Source organism: Solanum lycopersicum, chromosome 2, assembly GCF_036512215.1.
Source record: "Solanum lycopersicum chromosome 2, SLM_r2.1".
Taxonomy (NCBI): Eukaryota; Viridiplantae; Streptophyta; class Magnoliopsida; order Solanales; family Solanaceae; genus Solanum; species Solanum lycopersicum.
This window is the reverse complement of record NC_090801.1, coordinates 44,590,892-44,617,323: the sequence shown is the minus strand read 5'-3', so window position 1 is coordinate 44,617,323 and position 26,432 is coordinate 44,590,892. Positions and strand designations below refer to the sequence as shown.

At 34.3% G+C, this 26,432-nt stretch overlaps 1 long non-coding RNA gene across 1 annotated transcript; it reads right to left on the bottom strand.

Moving 5' to 3' along the window:
* Positions 1-1,388: 1,388 nt before the first annotated feature.
* On the bottom strand, positions 1,389-26,432 carry LOC112940907 (uncharacterized). The gene is made up of 4 exons (XR_011214566.1): positions 25,714-26,432; positions 10,236-11,374; positions 4,513-4,628; positions 1,389-1,600 (listed from the first exon to the last, which is right to left on the bottom strand). It is a non-coding gene; the product is annotated as an uncharacterized lncRNA (long non-coding RNA).

Genomic DNA, 26,432 nt, shown 5'->3' with positions numbered 1-26,432 from the left:
AACCGAATGGATAATCATTTGCTAGGCTTAGGCTTTGAAAAAAGCTTAAGTGAATCGACTCTTTATGTCAAGAAAGTTGCCTCTAATACTATTATTATTTCTCAGTATGTCGACGATTTACTTGTGACAGGAAATAATATATGGTTGATTGAAGAATTCAAGGAGGAAATGATTAAAGTCTTTGAGATGACTGATCTTGGCGAGATGACTTATTTTCTGGGAATGGAGATCAAGCAAACTCAAAATGAAGTTTTTGTTTGTCAAAAGAATTATATGAAGGAAATTCTAAAAGAATTTAGAATGGAAGAATGCAAGAGTGTCAGTACTCCAATGAATAAAAAAGAAAAGCTAAAAAAAGATGATGGAGTTGAATTAGTTGATAAAGGAGTGTATCGAAGCTTAATTAGATGTTTGATGTATCTCACAACAACAAGGCCTGACATCTTGTTTCTTGTGAGTGTTTTATCCAGGTTTTTAAATTGTGCAAGTGAGTTGCACATGATGGCCGCCAAAAGAGTAGTTAGGTATCTTAAGGGAACTCTAACCCATGTCATCATATTTACCAAAAGTCAAAATTTCAAACTCCGTGGATATTCTGATAGTGATTGAGGCGGATCAACTGGTGATATAAAAAGCACGTCTGGTTATTGTTTCACTTTTGGATCAGGATGTTTCTCATGGTGCTCAAAGAAACAGGAAATAGTAGCACAATGAACAGCTGATGGATCAGGATGTTTCTCATGGTGCTCAAAGAAACAGGAAATAGTAGCACAATGAACAGCTGATGGATCAGGATGTTTCTCATGGTGCTCAAAGAAATAGGAAATAGTAGCACAATGAACAGCTGAAGCAGATTCATCGCAGCAGCAGCCACTAATAATCAAGCACTATGGCTCAGGAAAATTTTGATCGATTTGCAGCTGAAGCAAGTAGAGAGCACTCAGATCCTTGCGGATAATCAAGCTGCTATAGCCATATCCAAAGATCCCATATTTCATAGAAGGACCAAGCACTTCAACATCAAGTTTTATTTCTTGAAGGAAGTGCAGAAAAATGATAAAGTAGTTTTACTCTATTGCAAATCAGAGAATCAAGTGGCAGACATTTTTACAAAGTCATTTCATGTTAACAGATTTGAATTTCTTAGAGAAAATTTGAGAGTTTGCAGCTCCTGATTCAGGAGGAGTATTGTTACGTGTCTCATGATCTTCTTTTCATGGGTCAGAGATTTCAGCTGATTATTAGAAAATTAATTCTTTTAGTCATTATCTTATTAACTAGTTATATTTGTTCTTATTTTATAGGCATGTTAGCAGTCTTTTAGAAGTCCATGATTCCATGTTTTCTGTTAGTAGAGCTGCCCCTTTACTTATTTAATCAGCTTGTAGTTTAAAAAAAGTTTATCATTTTTCAGATTTCAATTCATCTTGCGGTTTCAGTTGATTAATAACACAATGTGCACCGAAAAAAAATTCAAAACAAAGAAGAAGAAAAGAAGGTGTCACAGTTTTGGACTATGCAATGTGCCATGGAAACAAAAATTCTTCAACTGCTTGCATATGTCTGTTTTTCGGTGTCTGCACATTACTATTTGTTGTTCCTGCAAATTATTGAAAAGGAACACACCAGTAAAGTCTGGTTAGTTTCTTTTAAGTATATGAACTTAACTAATTGCACACAGATTGCATATTTATTCAGAAGACTTCAATAGAGGAAAGTTAACTTAGAAGACTTGGACAGAAGAAAGTTTAGTTGTTCTCTTAAAACTCAACTTTCATCTCTACCTTCTTGACTTGTTATACATGTTTTTAACTAACCTAAGAATACCTTAGAGTACACATTTGCTCAAGTCCAAATATTTTAGCCAATTCAAAGTAAAATTGGCTGCTCTCTTAGCAACAACCAAAAAGTAGTGTGTTGTTTCCATCATACTGTGTTCCTCTTTGGCTACCTTAATAGGAAGAAATTTTAAGATGTCATGAATAAATTTTTCCTTTTCTTTTATCCCGCAAAAGATTATTTACATTAGTATGTATTTTGTTTAACTAAGTAAAAGGCTCAACAATTGTTGTTATCAAAATTATTGCACTTAGACATTGTACCTTCAAAAATTAATCAATAATGAACATTACTTTGAGTAAATTGAAGATGAAACAGATGGATGAAGTAGATGACTTCGTAGACCCATCTAGCCATTAGATTTACCTCTAACATTAATTATTTGAGTGTTTTTTGTTAAGATAAAAGCATGTTTTAGTTGCATTTCTCTCCTTTCATCTAATTTGCTACTATTGACTTGAGACTTCAAATTCAAAAATTAAAAGTTAAAGAACAACTTCTTTATCATCTAATTTGCTACTATTGACTTGAGACTTCAAATTCAAAAATTAAAAGTTTAAGAACAACTTCTTTAAGCAAAACCTACCACATATGCACAATCACATAAATGTGAACTTCATCATCAGATAATATTTGTTTCTCAAACAATCCTTTATAATACCTCATTAAGGGAATGAGAATCAAGAGGGAAGACTCACATGCTATGACAATTTTAAAATACAGTTATTGAATGATTTTTGTTTGAGCTCACAACAAATTTACCCGTTAGGTAATTGATATAACTGAAAATTATCTAATTTTTTTCAACCATCAACGATCTCCCTACTGTATGATCACTCTCTCGTTTTTTTAGAACTGTCAGTATCAATAATATGACAAAAATAAGGGACAATGCACAAGTACCCTCTCAACCTATGTCCGAAATCTCAGAGACACAGTTATACTATACTAAGGTCCTATTACCCCTGAATTTATTTTATTAATTTTTCTCTACCCCTTTTCGGTCTACGTGGCACTATCTTGTGGGCCCAACGCTAGTTGACTTTTTTTCAAGCTAGTGCCACGTAGGTCGAAAAGGGGAAGAAAAATTCTTAAAATAAGTTTAGGGTAATAGGACCTTAGTATAATATAAGTGTGTCTGTGGATTTTGGGCATAGGTTGAGGGCGTACTTGTACATTTTCCCCAAAAATAATGATGTAAACTTATGTCTTCCCACTACAGTATAAGAATTCTTTAATCCAATATTGTCCAATTCAAATACTACAACAATAATAGAAGAAAGCTTAGTCACTTGTAAAACTCAAATCTACAGGTGAAGTGTTTTCTAAGTATTGGGATGCAAAAAATACTTCAATGGATCGTTTTACTAAAAAGGTGATTTAAACTTGAAACTTGGGAAGGGTGAAGAAGCAACAAAAGAAAGATCAAAGAAGTATAACTAAAAAAACATAAGATGTATATATAATTACCAGGACCGGGTTGATGGGGAGCTAGGGCAGCCATGAGCCCATGACTTCCGCTTTGTCAAACTCTTTATGTTGATGATAATGTTCTTTAAAATCCTTATTTCTACTATCTTGTATTGTGTGGGCTAAGTGGCTTGTGTAGGGCCTCTACACAAGCCACTTAGCAGATGGTAAAAATAAAGATTCTAAAGAACATTTTCATCAACATAAAGAGTTTGAAAAAGCGGAAGTCTTAACACAAGACACAATAGCTAGGAATTGATGAAACAGATGAGACACTTGTAAAAAATAATCGATATGCTTAATTGATACTATACTTCATCAACAGAATGTATGGGAGCAAGAAAGGGTGATGGAATCTTAAAAAAAGGAGTAATATTTTCAGTAAGCTTACTTCTTCCCATTATACTAAGCTTAAATGTGACTAGGTGATGGTGACATGTTAATAAACATCAAGTTGAACTAAGGACATATGTTAACTAATGCTTTAAACCAAATTTATTTTACAATATTGTGATGGCTGATTTTGTTAGTTGTTTTATTGATTTATTTATTTTAAACTAAGTGCTTCACAATCAATTTCAAATTCATTAAGGTGCAAGTCTGTCAAAAGTCTCTTAAAAGGCATCATGAAATTTTCTTTGGTGGGTGGTGTTTCCTCTGTCAAAAGTCTTTTAAAAGGCATCACTTGCTTTTTTGAATCTACATGTTTTCTCTCCTTCAACAATAATTTCACATTTCACTTTCGGTATTTGTGCTTCCCTTCAAACTTAGTTACAAGAAGTATTAAAACTTAACCCGTATTACCAAGTGTTTTGAGTGATTTCTTTGAGATTAGTATCCACATTTAATGCAGTATGTTGGCCGTGATGATTATGAATACTGCCAACTTTCTTTCAGTTTCTATTTTATTTGATCATTTCGAGTAAATTAATGACTTGGGTCTGCCTGGTGTTTCAATTCCCTTTCAGTTATAAAACCTTAGAAAGAGGAAGCAAATTCCGGCAATTTTGCGGGGAATTCCATAGTACCAACAATTTATTTGAGCCTTTCTTTTATTTATTTTCAGAAATCATAAGAGTACAATTAAAACAGCAGACACATTATCCTATTTTCAAACATATTCATGCACAAAGCAATAACATCTCATTGGATCAACAATTCTCAGAATAGTCACATAAGTGTTAATAGCTTGTTGCAAAATACCTGGGTTATCAAGGGACACAACAATGTAGGATCTATTCGCATTCGATGATATCTTGATTTTCTGGAGATCTTCTCAGTTTTCCACTTCCTTATATAAAGTAGAATTTGAGGATCAACTGAAACGGAGAACAGTAACGTTAAAGAAGTTGGTGGTCGAAAGCTAAGTTATTGATGTTTCAACATTCCCTAATAACATGCAAGAACACAGGAATTATATTACTCTCTAGAATACAAAATCAAGAGTATTTTATTGTGTAAATGTGCCAAAGGAGATAACTATTAAAATCTATGTCAAGTTATTCCAATTAGCTGATTCATCAAGGTTCTATAATGTCTCTAGATTTTGTGTTGTACTATGGTAGAGCACCGTTCCACCCTACAATAACATTTCCGAATTTTTCAACTTATATAATAACAGATAGTATTATATAAATAATATAAAATAATATTAGTATTTACTGTGTACTAATCCTAGTCCTGTTAGGATTAGTAGTCCTTAATCCTAGTCCTATTAGGATTAGTACTCCTTCCTATATCTCCTATATATATCTCACATGTATTCCCTTATTAGGTTAACACTTTAATACAATCAATATTCCTTCATGGTATCAAGAGCCAGAAAACCTAGATCTTCTTTTCTCTAGTTTTTTTTTCTCTCTTTAGGGCACCAATCGTTCTCTCTCTTCTCTTGGCGGCGGCAGCCATGACAACCGAGGTGGATCCTCTCGATTCACTTCCTTCTGGCGTTAAACTCATTCTCAGGCATCTTCATGCCCTGATTCCCGAAAAATTATTAGACATAAATTACCCTACATGGAAAATCACCGTTCTTACAGCCCTTGAGGCCAATTACCTTCTCAAATACGTGGATGGAAGCACAGAACCGTCGCCGGCAGTCATCACCGCCACGGACAAATCAGAAAAAACCAATCCGGCCCATGCCGCCTGGAAAGCCGTGGATGGCCAGATCCGATCATGTTTGATTGCGGTCATCTCTCCCACGGTTCAGAAACACATCCGATCCTACACAACTGCTTCAGCCACGCAACACGCTATGCATCAATTTCCCACTCTCATATTTTTCAATTGTGTGATCGTCTCCACAAAATTACCAAAGGCACAAAAACTATGGCGGAGTATTTAGACGAGGTCTCCACCATCATCACAGCCCTCGACACCATGAACGAAATCATTCCCGAAAAAGATCTCATCATGTGCGTCGTTCGGGGGCTCCCATCAGCTTACTCCTCCATTAAACAGTCGGTTCGCATCAGTCCAACGCCCGTTGACCTGGCTACTCTCTCCTCGTGGCTAAAAAGTGAAGAAATCAACGTGGATCTGGAGAGCAAACTTCTTCTCCGAGAAGCCGATGTTATGGAGCCGGCCACCACCCTCACCGCAAGCCAGAACTATCGCGGGGGGTGTGGTGGCGGCCGGCAGGGGAGCCGCGGCTGCTATGGCAGAAACAGTGGAGGCCGCGGGCGCGGCGGTCAGCAAGGCAGTCGTTCGCTGTACGACGGTCAGCAGCACGGCAGCAACAACAGCCTGCACTCCTTCGGCAGCGGCGGACAGTCATCTTCCAGCGGCGGGCAGGGCACTTACGAGCGGGATCGTCCAACTTGTCAAATCTGTCAGAAAACAGGACACACCATTGTTCGTTGCTGGTTTCGGTATGAGGAGAGCCGAAATAGTGATAACCGTGCCAATTATGCATCTCAAGCCGGCCCTTCCTTTGAATGGCTGTTGGATTACCCACGTCCCTTCTATTAAAACCAATCTCCTTTCAGTTCACCAATTCACAAAAGACAATAATTGCTCACTCTTGTTCACCTCTAATGATTTTCTGATCCTAGACAATACTACCAAGAGGGTGATTTTTCAGGGCCCCTGTGAGCATGGTCTGTACGTTCTTCCTGGCACAAGTTCGTCTGCCCACCCAGTTTCAGAAAGCGTTCCTGTGGCTCCGGTGGCTCTTTCGGCTGATGGCCACAGTCTATTGTGGCACAGTCGTCTGGGTCACCGTCTACTCAAATAATAAATTCTTTAATGTCTCAATTAGGTTTTTCCTCCATTCATGTAAACAATTGTGACTCCAGTTCAATTGCTAAATCTCATAAATTACCTTTTACTTTATCTGAGAAGCGTACAACTGCACCTTTTCAACTTATTCATTCTGACCTATGGGGTCCTACTGTTGTTCCTTTATTTGCTGGTTTTCGCTATTATATTTGTTTTGTGGATGATTTTACAAAATACACTTGGTTGTACCCACTAAAACACAAATCACAGGCATACACCACCTTTGTCACCTTTAAGAAAATGGTCAAAACACAATTCAATTCTCATGTTAAACTTTTTCGAAGTGACAATGGAAAGGAATATGTAAATAACATCTTTGGCCAGTTTCTGCAATCCCTGGGAATTATACATCAAACCTCCTGTCCATACACTCCCGAACAGAATGGGTTGGCTGAGCGTAAGCATCGTCATCTCATTGTAACGGTGGTTACTCTTCTACATCAATCTCATCTCCCTATCTCCTTTTGGGTAGAAGCTTTAGCCACCACAAACTACCTCATTAACAGAATGCCCAGTCACACCCTCTCAAACAAATCACCCTATCAACTCTTTTACCAAGAACTTCCCAATTATACCAACCTCCGCGTCTTTGGGTGTCTTGCCTACCCTTGGCTACGCCCTCATATTACTCACAAATTACAACCCCGATCCCGTCCTTGTATTTTTTTTGGGCTATCATCCTACCTCCAAGGGTTATCGCTGTCTTGACCCACAAACTCATAAAGTCTACATATCTCGTCATGTCAAATTTGTCGAAAATGAGTTTCCCTACGAGTCTATTTCCTCCTCCACAAATACATCATTCATTGGCGTCCTTCCCCTTTTTCCAACATACTCACAGGGTCCCTCACCACCTTCCTTCACACCTCCACCCATTACCCAACCACCCCTCATCACCCCTTCGACCGTCACCCACAATACACTCGCAACCACCACCCACACTCACAACCAACCCGAACCACCCCATACCCACAACATCTCCAGCCCGATCCATTTTGGGTCCTTCCCGGCCACCCCCGAATCACCACCGCCCATGCCACCCCCAATACTCATCCCATGTTAACCCGTGGCAAAGCCGGTATTTGTAAACCCAAAACCTTTCAGGCTACCATACTACCAAATACACCCCTTTCCGATAGTGAACCAACAACCTACTCTGTTGCCTCAAAAAAATGCTTATTGGCGCCATGCTATGGATGACGAGTTTAAAGCTTTGACTGATCAAAAAACTTGGGTTCTTGTACCTAAGCCCCATGGGCGGCACCCAGTGGGTTGTAAATGGGTGTACAAAATTAAACACAATGCAGATGGCAGTATTTCCAGGTACAAGGCTCGTTTGGTTGCTAAAGGCTACAATCAGGAGTATGGGCTTGATTACTCCGAGACAATCAGTCCTGTTATTCGGCAGGAAACCATTCGCCTGGTACTGTCGCTCATCGTGCGCAACAATTGGCACATAAATTAGTTGGATGTTTCCAATGCTTTTCTTCATGGCATGCTTGATGAAACTATCTACATGACGCAACCACCGGGCTATGTTGATCCCCGCTTCCCTCAACATGTTTGCAAACTCCAGAAGTCTCTGTATGGGCTCAAGCAATCCCCCCGTGCTTGGTACACACGTCTGAAAACGTTCCTCCTGGGACTCGGCTTCATGTGTTGCGTACACGACACGAGTCTGTTTACTCGACATTCAGCACATGGTACAGTCATTCTTCTTGTCTATGTAGATGATATCATTATTACAGGCTCTACTGCAGCTCTCATTCAGGATGTCACTCGAGCTATGCATACTACCTTCAAAATGAAGGACCTTGGCCCGTTACATTATTTTTTGGGAATGGAGGTTTCTCGGACAAGCAACGGCTTGTTTCTTCATCAGTCAAAATATGCTCGAGATCTGTTGCAGAAAGCTGGACTGGAAAAATGCACCAGTCAACCAACACCGATGGCAGTCTCTTCGTCTACGAATGGAGCCGACACCCCCTTTACCGATATCACCCACTTCCGCAGCCTCATTGGGGCTCTACAGTATCTGGTCATTACCCGTCCTGACATCCAGTTTGCTGTTAACCGAGTTGCTCAGCGCATGCATCAACCAAGTGAACATGATTACCATTGTCTAAAACGCATTCTCAGGTATATTTTTGGCACTCTTGGTCGTGGTTTACTCATTCGACCCGGGGACTTGAAGCTTCGGGATTTCTCAGATTCAGATTGGGCGAATGATAAAAATGACAGAAAATCTACATCGAGGTTTCTCGTTTTTTTGGGGCCGAACCTGATCTCCTGATGTACAAAAAACAACCCAAGGTCTCTCGGTCCTCGACTGAAGCTGAATACCGCGCCCTTGCTCTTCTTGCTGCTGAGACCATGTGGGTCACATTATTCTTTGTGAACTCTGCACCACTCACACTATTCCTGCTCTCTATTTGACAACAAATCAACCATCTGTGTGGCCAAGAATTCCGTCCTACACACAAGAATGAAGCATGTTGATACCGATTGTCTCTTTGTTCGCGATGAAGTTCAGGCCGGCACCATGACTGTGCAGTATGAACCCACTGAAGAACAACCGGCTGATATTCTCACCAAACCTCTCCCGAGCCGACAGCACGATTACCTCAGTTCCAAGCTTCCGTTCGCTTCCGCTCAGCTCAGCTTGAGGGGGGATAATAACAGATAGTATTAAATAAATAATATAAAATAATATTAGTATGTACTGTGTACTAATCCTAGTCCTATTAGGATTAGTAGTCCTTAATCCTAGTCCTATTAGGATTAGTACTCCTTCCTATATCTCCTATATATATCTCCCATGTAGTCCCTTATTAGGTTAACACTTTAATACAATCAATATTCCTTCATTATATATACCAACAGTATAAAATTTGCAAAAAGGCTCGACATATCAAAGAGGCGAGGCTTACTTGGTTAATGTTCATGAAACCTTTGTTAATTTTTACCTAAAATGAAAAAAAATGCTATTCTTTTCCCAAGAAGTTAAAAGTTCATTCCCACCTAGCAATGGAATTGCCCATAATACCGTAAAGCAACTTCCATTCCTGGCCTGTTTATTCCCATTGAAATTGAAAGTTTGCATTTGGAGAATTGGATAGTTTTGGTCCATTTATAAAATGAGATATTGAATGAAAAACTTAATTTTGAACCTTGGGTTAAAAGTTAAAACCACAAACTCCTTTTCTAAAATACAAATTAAACATTTACATGCCTCAAAGTACTTGATAGATACAAAGTGACATAAAATGGATCAAAGAAGAGAGAAAAGAGCATAACAAAATGTCAAAGGAAGTAAAATAATATTGTTCAGTTCTTTGAGACATATTATCAAACAACACATGTGTGTCAGTATGAAAATCACACACTTAATAACATGAAAATAGAATATCCAACAGAAAACTATAGTTTAAAAAACTATCGTATTGTGCACTAATGTGCCGTGAAAAAATCACAACTTTGAAAATCAAGTAAAGCAGAAATACATAATCACATGAGTTTTTCCTTTAACATGATGCAATTAGGCAATGAAAATGCTTTTAGAATTAAAACTAATGATCAAAATAGCATATTAGACAAAAATCAGATTCAAAAAAATCATAATTGAAAGCAGGAAAAAGCAATACCAGAATATTTAGGAAAGGGAAGAGATGATGAACAGAGGTGGCCCCAATACGCGTGTCTCCGATTAGTAGCAAATGGAACACGTGTTTTTTTTACTAAGAATAGTTTTGAAATTATTAAAAGTAGTACTTGTTCAATGAAATGAGCCCCAATACAGTACAACTCGCATTACCGTTGGTACATCTATTTGATGTTGTGTCTGTCCAAATGTTGGTGACTAATATAATAGGGTACCACGTTTTTGAGCTTGTTGTACAAAGTTGTATTGTTGTGTTAGTCCTATCAACTTCCACTTCTATTTTGGAGGATATATATATATATACAGATATATATACTATAAAAAGAGTACAAGTCGCAAAAGTGGACAAAAAATATACAGACTTATCTCAAATTACAAAAGACTAGCAAAATAGAATAGAAGGACACATGTATGATTCAAGGTGCCATAAGCTCACCTCCGCCTCCAAATACTACAACTACTATCTCGAACTCAAATCTAATAGCTGGTGCTTGGACCTACATCACGACACAGGTTTAGAGTGTAGCATAAGTTAAGTATCACTAGGTATTCAATAGCAAGAAAAGTATAAACAATATGAAAAGTGCGAATAAAACGCAACAAAGGTCAAATAAGTGAAAATCTATTGGGAATGCACACGAGTGCAGAAACGGACTGGAATGAAGCAAGTATCTAACTAACTCAAACCCAACTCGTCACCCCGAACCTATACCCTGGGAGCAATAGGCACTCAAGTACTATGTTTGACCCCAAGCGGATCATTGGCTTGGTCTAAATCTCAGCAGAAGACTTACTCATAATAAAATAAACTCAAAAGCACAATTTTACTCAATGTCTCAAGAAAATACTTAGTATATTTTGCAAATAAAAGATTCAACTAGGAAAAAAGGTACAAGTCTCAACATAAGCAACTGAAAATGAAAAGACTCATGATCTACTGTCTAACTATCTATTAAGACATTAATACTATGAAGGATTTCAGGACAAGACCCCGATCATCCTAACAAACTGAAATAATTGAAGATAAATAAGGGATCCTCCGGAAGCAAGGAGGCTCACAAAACAACTCTGGAACTCAACTGGATCAACGAAGCATTGGTTGATGATCCTAGTTATATGTATCTGCATCATAAAAGTTGCAATCCATATGGTGTTAGTACATGGAATGTAAGAACATGCAAATGGAAATCTAAACAAGACATAAGCTTGATTGAAACTATAGGAAGAACTTACCTCGTCTCAACTCAACTAAGGGATACTCAACTTACTCAAATCATTTCAATGTAAAGCAGTACTAAAGATGCATTATACGGAAAAACTTTTAAAATAGTAGACAATAACTCAATGTGTTAGAAAATACAATATAGGGAAAGAGAACAAATATACCCTCAAAATATTGTAAATAGTATGTAAATACTCTTCGTGATACTTTTAGGACATTGACGCCCTTACCGTCTAATTTTTGGAGTGTATATACCCTTTGAACTAACAGAAAGACACATGTCACGATCTTAATAGCCTATCCAACATTTATTTACTTTTTACCCATAATTAAAAAATTGACCCGAATAATTAAAAACCCACCAAATAATTTTAAGACCCACTCGCAAATAAATTTAATTTTCCCTTTCTTCTCAAGTTCCGGCAACCAAAGATTGCACCGCAACTCCATCTTCTCAGGGGAAATTCCACAAACAAATCCACCTCTAACTATTACAAACCCAACATCCGGCGAAATTAGGGAGGTTGCAACCCTTCGGCCACCACGCACCCATTTCTCTCTCACCGATGTTCCAACAGTCCGACGAGAAGCCGAGCATACCTCTAGCTCTCTTTACAAAGCTTCAACAACGGCGACCAAGAGGACACTATATAAACAAGAAAAAATCAATCCCATTTCCATCAACTGAGAAACCCCCAAAGTTCTACTCATATATTCAAAAAATTTGTCTGTGTCATTATTTGTCTATTTTTGTCTAAAAAAGATTAGTAAAATCTTACTTTGTTGATGAGAATTACATTAAATTAGGTAGCAATTAATATGAGATTTAAATTTTTTTATAAAAACAAATTATAGCATTCTCTGTTAAGAAGGAAAAGCTTGAGAAGATAGTCTATTGGGGGAGAAGATAGTCTATTGGGAGTTTTGGGGTAATAATTTGGTGCGCGTCATAAATTATTTGGGCGGGTTTTTATTTAATCAGGTCAAATTTTTTAGTATGGATAAAAATTAAATAAATTTTGGATACACCGTTTAGACCATGTCTGGATAAAAATTAAATAAATTTTGGATACACCGTTTAGATCATGACATGGGTCCTTCCGTTAGTCCAAGGGTATATACACTCCAAAAGTTAAACGGTAAGGGCATTAGTGTCCTAATAGTATAATGAGAGGTATTTACATACCATTTACAATAATGCAGGGGTAAATTTGTCCTTGTTACCTACAATATAACTATATTTGTCTGTGAAAATAACTATGTTTGTAAATAAGAATACAAAATAATTCTGTTTGTATTTAAGATTACAAAATACTATGTGTGGAAGCTTCTCTAACTGACAATCACTACTATGAGTTATGTGATGATATAGCGTCTCGCCAACACTGTCAGAACTGTCTTGTACTTTGTCGAGGTATGGGACCTACTAACTAAGTAGATACACTAGTCTATGTTTAAAGCAATAAGGAATCATCTAAAAAGTATTACCCTTTATACCCATGTGGGATACATGGTTTATGAGGACTTTGAGTTATCTGAACTCGTCCCCGTATCGGTGCTCAATAATACTTCCAAAATATAACTTAGTTCATATGTTTAAAAACATAAATCTTTCTCTGGTTTGAGATTATTACTCAAAATGTTTCTCTTAAAGAGATAGTACTCAAAATGCTCAAGAACTCTTTTGGAAATAGGTGTTTCCTTTCATCTTAAATGTGAAACATTTACTCTTCAGAATACTGAGTTCTCATATATAGCATTAAATAAAATTAATCGACTCTGATCATCCTCAAACTGAAGTGCTCAAGTCATGATAAAACAAATTTAAAATGATTGTAAAATACTTCTAAAACTAACTCTCAAAACTTGACTCGTAACTCTACCATTGTAACATCGGGTTTGAGCAAGAGAACTGTTTCCATTTTTCAAGACTTTGTGGTGCCATCCATGAAGGACAACCACGACTTATGGGTTGAACCACAAATCATAGGTGGGTCCGTGTGTTGGCCACCCAAAAGTTGGCAAAGGCAGAAACTAGGGCCTGTCATCGGTCAGACCATAGTCCGTGGCCCAGAATTCCGTAGGTCGTGAATAATTTTTGAAGTTAGAAATGCTCGTGCAGGATGGACCATAGGCCAGTCCACGAGTCGCCGTTCAGCCTCCGTGGGTCAGGGTCTGGTAGTTAAGTTTTTTCCTAATTTAATTAATTCATCTACTATATTGTTGTGCCTAAGTCTTAGACTCTTATATAAGTATTTTCAACCCCCAAATTAACTCATTCAATTTATTCTTTCAAAAGCACAGAAGAAGAACTCTCCAAAGAAAAGGAAGGGGGAGAGGAGGAGGAGGAAAAGGAGAAGAAGGTTGATTCGACCTATTGTTTCAAAGAAAGTTTCAATTCCTCCATTGAAGATAAGCATTTGGAATTGAGGTATGATAGTTTCCATCCATGGAGTTCCCAAATTCTTCTATTTTTCAAAGGTACAAATCCCCAATTTAGTTAGGGGTTTCTTCAATTGTGATGAGTTCTTTGATTATTGATCCCTATGAACCCATGTAAACCCCATGTTTTCCAATTCTGATCATACGATTTGGGTTGTTTATTAAAGAGGGGTTTTATTAAATAAAGCATAAAGTGATAAAATCACATAAATTTATGATAGAATTCCTCTATAAACCTTGTTTTCTTGATGTGGTGATTGAAATTAAGCTTTGACCTTGAAAGGGCAAAGTATGAGTTTATGCATATTCTTATGAAGCCTCTGTAAATGTAAGGATGCTTTGAAAGTAAAGTATCAATGATGATGATGTTGTTGTGTTGTTGAAAGGATATTCTCATAAACACATAAAAACATAATTGTGAAAGGTTTTCTCATGTAATAAGAATTCTAAGGTTGAAAGATTTTCTCTCCTAACTGAATCAAAGACAAGGAGTTTTCCTAATGAAATTTAGCTTGGATTTACAAGATGATATGCCCGTCTATGGATAATGAGAACAAGTAAGAAATGACTATTCTATGGGAATTATGCTTAGCACCGAGAGGATATTGAGATTGGGTTTCTAGAAGCAATCTCTTTATCCCTTACCTATGTGGCCCCATAGGATGATTGTCTAGATAGACATTAGCTAGTGGATCCACTTAAGCTAGAATTTCATGACCCTTACCTCGACAAGTAGGGCAACCCTTTTTGGTGTGGGAGTCACCGGGGATCATGTCATAGCTAACATGGTCACTATGTCGGTGAAGGCTTAATCCTTCATTAATAATGAACTAATGTTACTCAAAGAGTATATCATATGTGTTCAAAGGTTTCAAAGATGATTATCTTGCATTGACCATGTTTTATGAAGTATGTTTTTCTAACCTTCTTTTATCATGTTTTAGCTTGGTCAATTGCATGATCATGAAATGACCCATTTTAGCATTATTTAAACGTTTTATGCATGACTATCATACTTGGTACATTGTTTTGTACTAATGCATACTCTTGCCTATATTTCTCCAAATGTAAGGTCTGATATTCAGGGTTCTCAATTTCATGGCTATAGGTTAGCTTGGTTGATTTCTCGAGTTTGGTGAGTCCTCATGCATCCGAGGACAAAGTTATATTGTTTTCATTTTGTATCTTACATTTGAGTTTTTGGACATGATTTATATGGGCTTGTCCCAATTTCATCCTATTGTATTATATGGCTAAAGAGACAATGTTTCTAGACATGTGATTTTCTTTTATTAAATGTATGGCTTTTGATGTTGTCTTTACTCTTATGTTCCATTTATAATGTTATGAACGTTAAGTGGCTTGTATGGGGTCTCTTACATCTAGGGTGTACCATTAGGTCGTGACAACCTTGAGTTCAAGTTATGGATTCAAGGGTTATGATCTCATATTATGAATGATTAGATCTAATTTAGAGAAATCAATTATAAAACATAACTACAATTCGAGGGAACTCATATGAAAAGAAGAACGAAAGAGTATAAGACTTGACGACCCTAACACACTGAGTGGTGCAGGGTACCAACCCCTAAAATAATAAAGGGGGTTGGAGCGCAATGAGTGGCACGGCGCCCCAGGACCAAAACTATAGAACATTTCTTGGGGTAAACTGCTGGCGTGGCATGCAAACCCCCTACTTGAAAAACCTGATGAATTTTCTTTCTCGTTTTTCAATCCCAATTCGCCTAGTTTCAAATGGTTTCTTTCCAACTCATTTAGATTTGAATACCCAACATTAGTACACAATAATATACTGAAAACAACTCTAAAACTACTAACACGTATCTTAAGAATTCATCAAAATCTCATCAATCAAGATTACGAATGAAACTTCTAGAAAACTCATCAAGAACTCAAATTCATCAACTTCAAGAACAAAATTGCACTTAAAATAAAATGATTGACACGTGGATGAACTAACCAACACTATGAGGACTCACATACCTCTTAGGATTAAACCATTGGAGAAACAACTTTCGATTCACAAGAAAACTTGATGAACGCCTTAACTTTACTCCATTTCTCCCCTTCTTAAATTCCTCTCAAAACCCTAAGCGTGTACAGGATTTATAAGACTGATCCAAATCATATTTGACCTCATAATATTACCAAAAACATTTTAAGAAGAAGGGGTAAGGAAAAGACCAAAATACCCCTTATTAATTTGGGTAACTTTTCTTAACTGGACAGGCAGATTATAAATAGCCACATCTCCTTCATCCAAACTCGAAACTTTGCAACCTTGATGATGTTGGAAGAGGACGCCTACATCTTTCAATTGATATCCTATGGGCCATATAAATCTTCCTATACCGAAAGTTATGGGCGTTAAAATTTGACCCAAAACTTATAACGACTTCGCAAAATTTTTAATTTAGAAATTTCCAATTTAGCGTTTTCTATGGAGGGATGTTACACTACTGGACTCTCATAAGCCCATGAGTTACATCCGTGTGCAAGTAAAGTAAAAACTTGAACGACTTCCATAAGCCCGACAAGTTCAAAAAAAAGCTACAACTACTGAGAACAAATTTAGTAAATCTAGAATAGGAGAGTGTATAGAGAACCTCTAACCATGGATAGGACTATCAAATGAACCAATAGGATCAAGTTGATAGATATCAACTCCGTAGAGGATTATGATCCTAAATCACAGACTACGACTAAAATAGGGTAAGATAAACAAATCTCGAATATGTAACCAAATGAGATGTTGGAAAGTATACTAAACCAACTATCATCACAAAACCACCATTAAACAACACCACACCAAGTTAATAACAACACTACAAGCATGAACCAAATCCAACCCGAAACCGTCGAATGAAGGTCTATATCTCAATCATGAATCACTAGGGCCGTAAAAAAAGGAAGTTATGAATAAGGGCTCATGAAATAGCATTTGAAAACATGATATTAATAAGTAAAACCTACAATTAAAGGCTAATCATGAAGAAGAACTAATTTACATTGAAACCCATCAAGGTCATAAAATCGCTAGTTTTATAGAAATGATAAACTTAAGAACCTGAGGTTTCTTTAGGACTTAAAGGATGAAGGGATACTCATTAATGAAATCTCACATATCTAAAAGGGAAAAACCTTGGAAGAATAGTTGAATTTGAAGCTTAAAGGTGAAAACCCTAGTTTTGATCTTACTAATTGGAATTGTATATGTATGGCATCACGAAGAACTTAGTTCCTCACTATGATTCGTTTACATACCTTAAACGTTCCATGAATCATGAAAAAGAATCATAACTTGATAAAAAAATGATCAAGAAATCTATTCTTGAAAATCTTGGATTCATTTCTTGAAAATCCTTGATTTGGAAGGAAGAAATCTTGATATACTTGCTTAGAAATCAAGTCTTGAACCCTAGAATTGAGTTCTTGATTTAGCAAGACTTAGAGCATGTTTGGATTGGCTTAAAATTTGGTAAAACCTATTTTAAAGTCATTTATAGTTTTTGGGAGTATTTGATGGAGTTAAAATAACTTAAAATAAGTTTATAAGATAATAACTTTAAAAAAGTTAAAGGTAGGTGCTCTTTTACTTATCATTTTTTAACTTATATTTAAGTTCGACTTTCTAGAAAGCAACTTTTTAAAAATTAATCAAAACGGTCTCTTAATAGGGTTGAAGAGAACTTTTGGGGCTGTTGGGGTCGACCAAGGGGTGAAACTGAGAAAAGAAACCTAAAATAGTGTTTTAATGAAATCTAAACTTTGATATATATACACGATATACAAATAACATTCAGGGTCTATGGACCCTTTTACGACCCATAAAATGATCCACGGTTCGTGGATTGGATCCGTGGAATTCAGGTGCAAATTTCGATCCTCTAATTAAATTCCAATAGCAGGTTTCATGACCCGTAGTTGCCAGTTCATGGAACCTAGATATAATTATCATACTGAAGATTTTGCAATAGAATAGTCACAACCTTTTACTCTGAACTCAAAATGATGCAAACTTGATAGAGTAGGAAGAAGGCTGATATATCTTTAATTCAGTTGGTCATGGGCCACAAAAATCTTTGTATTCTAAGAGATATGTTAGTTTGAATGATTTCATGGAAAAACTTAGCGAGTAATGGAAAAATTTGAACTTGGATTAGTGCTAGAGGTATTGGAACTGAAGCTACTCCAGTTTCTACAAAATCTAATCCATTTGATGTAATGTCACCGAATAAAGTTTCATCTCCAACAAAGTCCTTATTTACAAGAACAAATTGGCTTCGTGTTGAATTTGATTAGGAATTAGGCCCAAATGAGTTGTACTATGTTTTCTATACACTATGCAATAAAAGGCATGGGGCAATTGAACTATCATACAACTTTATCCATGTCTACCCTTTTCTCCATCTAGCTTGAGACTTTGGGCACTCATGTTACTCCGTTTTTCCATTGCATTATCCCTTCTTTTGTTGATACCTTAGATTCACTAAAACGTTGTTTCCTTGTCCTTTAGGGTTCCCTCGAATATAAAAGAAAATATCTTACATGTCAAGAAATATAAAAGTGTAGATTTTAGGTTGTGTAGATCTCTCAACCAAGTTTTGTTGCGAATTTTCAATGAGGTTGATGTGTCAAAGCTCTTCTTGCTCAATCCAAAAAGAGAAATTATATGACTCCTTAGACTCCTAATAAGGGGAGTGATATTTAAAAGACAAGGATTCAAGATAGAACCAAGTTTTTAGGAGCTTAAGGTATAGTTCGAGTTATTCAGCTATATACGGTAGAAGAAGAGATACAAGATGAAGAAGAGATTTCAATAGTAATTTGAAATATATTGAATTAATGACCCGATCTGTAATGATACAATTTCTTCTATAAAAATGAGAAATTATATAGTTTGCTAACTGTTTTTAACAGATTCAACAACACCCATAACTAACTGTTTATATGACAAAGCTAATTAACTTGACTAGCTGATTCATTTTTGTGTAGCAAAGGGCTCCCAATAAATTAAAGGCTGCAAACATGATGGGAGCAAACAACTAAGCTACAAATTTATACAAACTCAAATATGTAGGAGCAAATAAACTAAACAAGTAAAGAAACAAGATAAGATAAATATGGATAACAAAAAAAAATTAGACAAGGAAGAAATAAAAATTAGAAGAAAGAATGGATAAAACAAGATTGAACTCATAGAGTCCATAACAAGCGAAATCTGAAGTTCATCAAAGAGATAAAAAGGATATTTCCTAATAAATCATCAAACAGCAACAAACTTATTCACCATTAACCGTCTAAATTGTTTTTTTAATATTTTAATGAAATAAATATCTTTCTAGTATAACACCCCAAGAGTAGATGATGAAAATAATTTTTTTTATAAAAGTGAAAAAGTAGAACTTTTCTTTTCTAATCGGTGATAGATTGCATGCACTTACAATGCACGTATCAAGTGTGTGTGTGTGTGTATATACACACACTTAAATGTTTACAAAAGAAAAAATTAAATGATATTATGAAAGATCTTTTTAAATTTTGAGCCCAATGACACCTTAACAAAATTTTAAAAAGATGTGCACTACTAATATTAAAGTTAAACTATCGTTAAAATTACTCAATCGCGTCTCTCTTTATCATCCAAACTCAACTTCTAACTATATACACAAAAGTCATCAACCTTAAAATTTCACAAAAAAAACACATTCATTTGCATTCTTTCTCTCTTTGCTTCTCATTTTTCTCTATAAAAAAAGAAAAAGAATGTTAATGGTCTTGTGCAAACTGAAGAAGGCGCTCTCATTTAAGCCTAAAGTTAAAAATTCTGAAATTGAACATTACATTCAAATTCACCTGATATTCCTTCGTCGCCGTTCTTCTTGTCTCGTTTTCCAGCCTCACCATACGATTATCCAAGGTCCATCCTTTATTTTCTTCTAAATTTTTATTTTTTGTTTGTTATTTTTCATATCCACCTATTTTGCCGGATATTCTCGATACTTGTTCCTCTTTTTACTTTCCGACAGCCGCTAGATTTCTCCATCACTGGGAGTGGAAGCCGGCAAAAGACAAGCAAAGACTGTGTTCTTTCTAAGTGACATTTAATTCTTATTTTTTACTTACGTATCTTTCATTTGTAGTTTTGATTACGATAGCAAATGAGGAGGCAGAAGTGAAGGGCGGGGTAGGATTAGTCAGTTCCAGGAAACGTTTTGTTGCAAATTTGTGATGAGGCTAATGTGTCAAAGCTCCTCTTATTAAAGTCGAAAAGATTAAAATGAATCTTCAGACTTGTAAGAGGTTGTTATAAAAAGAGGGTGTTCAGATTCTTTTTTATAAATTTATTTTGAAATAAAGATGTTCCCTAGTATAATATTGCAAATCCAAGAGTAGATGAATATAAAAAAAAATTTATAAAGGTGCATATAACTTAGTTTTTTTGTTAATTAGAGCAAGATCGGCATACACATGTAACACGCGTGTCAAGTATATTTACATGCTTGATTTTTACTGAAGAAAAAAATTATTAATTTTTCAATCCTCTTTTAAAATTATTAAACCCAATGACACCTTAATAAAAATTTAAAAGATGTGCACTACTCAATATCATCTTTATTTATCATCCAAACTCCACATCTCACTATATGTACATAAGTTATCAACATTCGATTTCACAAAATAAAACTCATCCATTTGCACTCTCTCTCTCTCTCTTTCACAAAAAAGCATGTTAATGGTGACGCTTCCACTTAAGTATAAGGTTAAAAAAATTAGTTTGAACATAACATTCTGATTCACCTGCTATTCCTTAGTCCAATCGCATGACTATCCAAGGTCCGTTTTTATTTTCTCCTAATTTGGTTTTTTGATTCCTATGTTTCGTACCCACCTTTTTTGTTGGATATCTTATTCCTCTTCTTACTTTCTGACAGCCACTAGATTGATCCATCACTGGTGTAGCTGTTGGTGAAAGACCAACTAAAAATTGTGTTCTTCATTCTAAGTGAAGTTCAATTCTTGTTCTTACATAAGTATTTTTCATTTGTAGTTTTGATTACAATACCAAGAAAGGAAGGGCAGGGAAGGCCGAGGTAGGACAGGGCAGTTCCAGGGCAACGTTTTGTTGCAAATTTTCTATGAGTCTGGTGTGCTAATGCTCTTCTTACTAATGTCCAAAAGATTAACGGCTTTTTGGACTTGTCAGAGGGTATTATTATAAGAGGTTATCGAGATTTTCTTTTTATATTTATTTGAAATAAATACCTTCCTTAATATAATATTGCAATTCAAAAATATTTATTCGAATATTCACCAGTGATTCCTTCGTCGTCACCTTCCTTGAGTCGTTTTCTACCTCATTACATTATTATCCAAGATTTGTTTTTCATCTTCTTTCCCATAATGTCTTCCTACTGTAACACTTATATATAAAATTTGTCTAGATTCTCGTTTTAATATTTTATTGAAATAAATATATTTTCTAGTATAACATTATATATTATATATCTAAGAGCTAGATGATAAATGTAATAAATTTTTTTAATGAATAAAAGTGCATATAAATTATTGTTTTTTAATCAAAACTAGGTTGTTGATTGACATTGATTGACATACACGTGTGGCGCACGTGTCATATATATATATATATATATATATATATATATATATATATATATATATATATATATATATATATACAAATTCAAAAGAATAAAATTAATTATTTTTTGAAAGCTCTTTTATAAATTATTAACCCTATGACATCTTAATAAAATTTTAATGACATCTCTATTTATCACTCAAACTCTACTTTTCACTATATATCATAAGCCATTAACATTACATTTCACAAGAAAAAGTCATTTGTTTACACTCTTTCTTTCTTTACTTCTCAAAATTTATTTAATTATCGAAAGTTCTTATTTAAATCATTGAACCCAATGAAACTTAAATAAATTTTTCAAAGATGTGCGCTACAAATACTTAAGTTAACCTATCTCTAAAATTAGTCAATCGTCTTTCTATTATCACTCAAACTCCACTTTTCACTATATGCAGAAGTCATCAACATTTGATTTCACAAAAAACTCATTCATTTGCATTCTTCTCTCTTTGCTTCTCATCTTCCTCTGAAGAAAAAGAAAAAGAATATTAATAGTGTGACACAAACTGAAGAAGGCTCTCTCATTTAAGCATAAGATTAACAATTCACCTCTTATTCCTTCGTTGTCGTCTTCCTTGAGTTGTTTCCTACCCTCACCACATGATTATCCAAGATCTGTTTTTTTTCATTTTCTTTACCATAATGTCTTCCTACTGTAATACTTATGCATAAAATTCGTCTAGATTCTCGTTTTAATATTTTATTGAAATAAATATATTTTCTAGTATAAATAACATTATATATTATATATCTAAGATCTAGATGATGAATGTAATAATTTTTTTGAACGAATAAAAGTGCATATAAATTATTATTTTTCTTAATCGAAACTAGATTGTAAACTGACATACACGTGCGGCGCACGTGTCAAGTTTATATAGATATATAAGAAATTATAAGAAAAAAATAAATTAGTTTTTGAAAACTCTTCTATAAATTATAAACCAATGACACCTTAATAAAATTTTAATATCATCTCTATTTCAAACTTTACTTTTCACTATATATCATAAGTCATCAACATTAGATTTCACAAAAGAAAAATTTGTTTACGCTCTGTCTTTCTTTACTTCTCAAAATTTATTCATTTATCGAAAGCTCTTGCTTAAATTATTGAACCCAATGAAACTTTAATAAATTTTAAAGATGTACACTTCAAATATTTAAGTTAAACTATCTCTAATATTACTCAATCCCCTTTATATGTATCACCCAAACTCCACTTCTCACTATATATACAGAAGCCATCAACATTTGATTTCACAAAAAAACTCATTCATTTGTATTTTTTTTCTCTTTGTTTCTAATCTTTCTCTGAAGAAAAAGAAAAAGAATATTAATGTTGTGGCACAAACTGAAAAAGGCTCTCTTATTTAAGCCTAAGATTAACAATTCCTAGATTGAAACATACCATTGCAATTCACCCGTTATTCCTTTGTCGTCGTTTCCTACCCTCACCGCATGATTATCCAAGATCTGTTTTTCATTTTATTTCCCATAATGTCTTCCTACTATAACACTTATGTATAAAATCCGTCTAGATTCTCGTTTTAATATTTTATTGAAATAAATATATTTTCTAGTATAACATTATATATTATATATCTAAGAGCTAGATGATGAATGTAATAATTTTTTTAATTAATAAAAGTTCATATAAATGATTTTTTTTCTTAATCGAAACTAAATTGTCAATTGACATACACGTGCGGCGCACGTGTCAAGTTTATATACATATATATAAAAAATCAAAAGAAAAAAATATTTTTTTTTATATAAATTACTAACCTAATGACACCTTAATAAAATTTTAATATTTTCCGATTTATCACTCAAACTCTACTTTTCACTATATATCATAAGCCATCAACATTAGATTTCACAAAAGAAAGATTTATTTGCGCTCTTTCTTCTTTACTTCTCAAAATTTAATATTTATCGAAAACTCTTGTTTAAATTATTGAACCCAGTGAAACTTAAATAATTTTTTCAAAGATGTACACTACAAATATTTAAATTAAACTATCTCTAAAATTATTCAATCCCCTTTATATGTATCACATAAACTCCACTTCTCACTATATATACAGAAGTCATCAACATTTGATTTCACAAAAAAAACTCATTCATTTGCATTTTTCTCTCTTTGCTTCTCATCTTTTTCTGAAGAAAAAAAAATATTAATGGTGTGGCACAAGCTGAAGAAGGCTCTCTCATTTAAGCCTAAGATTAATAATTCCTAAATTGAAACATACCATTGCAATTCACCAGTTATTCCTTCGTCGTCGTTTCCTACCCTCACCACATGATTATTCAAGATCTTTTTTTCATTCTCTTTCTCATAATGTCTTCCTACTGTAAAACTTATGTATAAAATTCGTCTAGATTCTCATTTTAATATTTTATTGAAATAAATATATTTTTTAGTATAACATTATACATTATATATCTAAGAGCTAGATGATGAATGTAATATTTTTTTTTTGAATGAATAAAAGTGCATATAAATTATGATTTTTCTCAATCGAAACTAGATTGTAAATTGACATACACGTGCGGCGCACGTGTCAAGTTTATATAGATATATAGGAAATCATAAGAAAAAAATAAATTATTTTTTGAAAACTCTTTTATAAATTATTAACCTAATGACACCTTAATAAAATTTTAATATCATCTCTATTTATCACTCAAACTCTACTTTTCACTATATATCATAAGCCATCAACATTAGATTTCACAAAAGAAAGATTTGTTTTGCGCTCTTTTTTCCTTTACTTCTCAAAATTTAATTATTTATCGAAAGTTCTTGTTTAAATTATTGAACTCAATGAAACTTTTTAAATTTTTCAAAGTGCACACTACAAATATTAAAGTTAACCTATCTCTAAAATTACTCAATCCCCTTTATATGTATCACCCGAACTCCACTTCTCACTATATAAACAGAAGCTATCAACATTTGATTTCACAAAAAAAATTCATTCATTTGCATTTCTCTCTCTTTCCTTCTCATCTTTCTCTGAAGAAAAAGAATATTAATGGTGTGACACAAACTGAAGAAGGCTCTCTCATTTAAGCCTAAGATTAACAATTCCTAGATTGAACCATACCATTGCATTCACCCGTTATTCCTTCATCGTCTTTCCTAACCTCACCATATGATTATAAGATCTGTTTTTCATTTTCTTTCCCATAATGTCTTCCTACTGTAACACTTATCTATAAAATTCGTCTAGATTCTCGTTTTAATATGCACTACTAATATTAAAGTTAAATTGTCTCTAAAATTCTCAATCTCATATCTATTATAACTACACTTTTCATTCTATATCATAAGCCATCTACATTTGATTTCACGAAAAAACTCATTTGTTTACACTCTTTCTTTCTTTACTTCTCAAAATTTATTTATTTATCAAAAGCTCTTCTTTAAATTATTGAACCCAATAAAACCTTAATAAAATTTTCAAAGATGTGCACTACGATAATTAAAGTTAAACATCTCTAAAATTAGTCAATCCTCTTTCTATTTATCACCCAAACTCCACTTCTCACTATATATACAGAAGCCATCAACATTTGATTTCACAAAATACTCATTCATTTACATTCTTTCCCTTTGTTTCTCATCTTTCTCTTAAAACATAAATAAATAATATTAATGGTTTGACACGAAGTGAAGAAGGCTCTCTCATTTAAGTCTAAGATTAACACTTCCTAGATTGAAACATACCATTGCATTTTATCCGATATCCCTTCGTCGTCATTTTCCTTGACGCGTATCCTACCCTCACCACATAATTATCCAAGATCTATTTTTCATTTTCTTTCACATAACATTTCCTACTGCAACACTTACATGTAAAATTCGTCCAGATTATCGTTTTAATATTTAATTGAAATAAATATATACCCTAGAATAATATTACATATTACATACATAAGAGCTAGATTATGAATATATTATATATTTTTTATAAATAAATGTGTATATAAATCATTATTAAACTAGATTGACGATTGACACACCCATGAGGCTCATGTGCCAAGTTCATATATATATATATATATATAGAGAGAGCTTAATTGAGACATGTAAAACATTACCTGGAGAAGGCTTGAGAAGGAAGGCTGAAAAGAGTGAACTTCCATGTGTAAATAGTGAATTGAAGCATTAGGAGGAAGACATGCATTTTCATTTTATCAGAAGAAGACACGTTAGCTGAGAAAATGAAAAGGTAAGAAGAAGACACGTTAGCTGAGAAAATGAAAAGGCAAAATAGATTAACAAAGAAAAGACAGCTAACTATATACTTGTAAAGACCAAAATAACCCTTGAAGCAAGCATTGTAAAGACCAAAATAGCCCTTGAAGCATAGCCCTTGAAGCAAGCATGTTGATTATGCCTTTTCTAATATATATATATATATATATATATATATATATATATATATATATATATATATATATATAAAACTAAAATATTTTTTGAAAGCTCTTCTATAAATTATTAACCTAATGACACTTCAATAAAATTTTAAAATATATGCACTACTAATATTAAAGGGAAAATACATAAGTATTCCTCCAATCTATGCTCGAAATCTCAGAGACACACTTATACTACACTAAGGTCCTATTACCCCCTGAACTTATTTTATAAATATTTTTCTACCCCTTTTCAGCCTACGTGGCACTAGCTTGAAAAAAAATGGTCACACGCGCTAGGCCCACAAGTTAGTGCCACGTAGTCCGGAAAGGGATAGAAAATTATTTATAAAATAAATTCATGGGGTAATACGACCTTTGTATAGTATAAGTGTGTC